Here is a 2733-nt window from a genome sequence, read left to right as displayed (position 1 = left end):
ATACTTTTTTTGCAAAACTACTAATGGCGCATGGGTGTGTGGTGCGCCATTAATATGTTGTGTTACTAATGGCGCATGTCTTTGTAGTGCGCCATTAGTAACCTGGGACCAGCTAGATATTTTGGACAGCCACACCCTACACACTCACTTTCCCCACTTCATTCCCTCCACCTCCTTATCCAAGCTTGCCGGCTGCCTCCTCCTCCTCACCTCATTTGCACCATAGATTCATCAAAATTAAGTGGTGAAATTACCTTTTTTTATAGGTAAGTAAGGGGAAAGCTATCTTCATGTTATAGATCTACTTTTTTTCTCCCTAGCTCGCTCCAACAACATGCACATGCACTTTTTGTGGCCTAGCTAGATATATGTATGTTTGTGGTGTTGCATATATGTTTGTGTTTGCAGGTATCGGTATCTGAAATGCGATAGTTGCCAATATTTTGCCGGAATGTTGATTCATTTTTGTTTCGGCGAGAATTTTGGCACTATGCATTCTTTTTGGTCCTATTTTTAGGGAAGGTCATGCCAAATTTTTTCTTGGTTCTAAAATATCATTTTGCTCTACCCCGTAGGCGACCATGGTCCGCACGATGACCGAAGGCATCATGAATAGGTTTTTGAGCTCCGCGAGGGCCGAGATGCTTCAAAAGAACGAGACGGAGATAAGATGTCTGTGTCGAAGATGCAAGCTGAAGAGCCTTATTGCGGACCTAGATTCCGGGCAGGTGCGGGACCACCTGCTCTTGCGTGGTTTCATGGATGGTTATCGGTGGCAAGGTGATGAAGATGACTATGAAGTCGTCCATGGGGACCGGGCAAGAAATGAGGAAGGGCAACAAGAAAACCACCGCGGCGAGGGCGGGCGAGAAGACGAAGAATCTCCAGGACATGATCACGACGGTGATGCTGTACACAGTCGTCATGTAGAAGATGCCGGACATGATGATGAGGAAGATCAAGACGAAGGGCATGATCATGAAGATGAAGATGCCGGAGCAGACGACGATGGAGGCCGGGTGCAGGACCCTCATATTCAAGAGCTGCTTCTCAAGCAGACGGATAACGCAAGAGCTGCCGCCCGAGAGAAAGCCAAGCTGGATCAACTGGAGATAGACGCGGTTACTTTATTGTATGAAGGATGCAGGCCCGAGGATACCTGCCTGAAAGTAATGCTCATGGCTCTGGAGATGAAGGTAAAACACAAAATGACCGACGCATGCTTCGACGAGAACATGTCATTCTGGCACGAACGTCTTCCCAAGGGGAACAAGTGCCCGACCAGTTTCGAGGAGGCGAAGAAAATCGTGTGTCCTCTGGATTTACCGCACGTGAAATACCATGTGTGCATGAACAATTGCATCATTTATCGGGACGAGCACGCGGAGTCTACCATATGTCCGGTGTGCGGCGTCACTCGATACAAGAAGAGGAAGAAAGCTCCTCGAAAATCGGTGTGGTACTTTCCGATCACTCCTCGTCTGCAGCGGTATTTCGCGGACCCTAAGGTAGCAAAGCTCCTGCGTTGGCACGCGGATAGGGAGGAGAAGAAGCGGGAAGATGACGGAAATGATCTGGAGATAAATAAAAAAGACAAGATGCTGAGTCACCCTAAGGATGCGAGCCAGTGGCAAGCGTTGAACTTCGAAGACCCAGAATTTGGGAAGGATCCAAGGAACATCATGCTGGGCGCGAGCACCGATGGAGTCAATCTGTTTGGCAGCCAGAGAAGCACACATAGCAGCTGGCCTGTGTTTGTGTGGATGTACAACCTTCCCCCTGGTTGTGCATGAAGAGTAAGTACATTCACATGAGTATGCTAATTGAAGGGCCGAAACAACCAGGGAACGACATCAATCTGTATCTGGGGCTGCTGAAAGAGGAGCTAGACACGCTGTGGAAAACACTAGCCAATACGTGGGATGCCGCAGAGAAATAATATTTCCTTATGAGAGCCGCACTGCTCACGACGGTGCATGACTATCTCGGTTACGGATATCTCGCGGGGCAGGTAGTCCACGGATTTTCTGGATGCATAAGGTGCATGGATGACACAACGTATCGCCAGCTAGATAGGGATCTCGGGTCTTTGAAAACCGTGTTCATGGTACTGGCTTCCCAAGTGGACCAATGCTTCTTCATTACCGACCCGCCAAAGCCCAGTCGTGTTGTCGTGAGGAGAGGTAAAAGGAAGATCATCGGAATGGATGGAGTAGCCAATGGGCAAGACTTCGACAAGTACGGCGACCCGAAGATCGAACATGACGACGATGATGATCTAGCAGCATACACCACAAGAAGAAGCAGGACCACCCTACCTAAAGGACGTCCGTTCCACAGAAGAACTCCATTTGCGAAAAAGAAGGGCAAGAAGATTGTGAACAGATAGCTAGCTAAGATCGATTGTATTTAAATCGTAGTTTTCATTTCTCGATTGTATTTCACGGGCACTTTTTGATATCATGAATATTTTTAAATTTCATGGGCACTTTTTGAATTCATGAGGACACTCGATCTCGACCCCCTCCATCTCGATCTCGATTCCCCCTCCATCTCGATCTCGATCCAACTCCATCTCGATCGCTATCCCCTCCATCTCGATCTCGATCCCCCTCCATCTCGATCGCTACCCCCCTCTATCTCGATCTCGATCCCACCCGCACCCTCCCCCGCTAGCTCCACCGCTGCCGACGACCCACCGCACCCTCCCCCGCTCCACCGCCGCCGACGAGC

Source organism: Triticum dicoccoides, chromosome 6B, assembly GCF_002162155.2.
Source record: "Triticum dicoccoides isolate Atlit2015 ecotype Zavitan chromosome 6B, WEW_v2.0, whole genome shotgun sequence".
Classification (NCBI taxonomy): Eukaryota; Viridiplantae; Streptophyta; class Magnoliopsida; order Poales; family Poaceae; genus Triticum; species Triticum dicoccoides.
The sequence above is the reverse complement of the archived record's forward strand: the minus strand, read 5'-3'. Positions refer to the sequence as shown.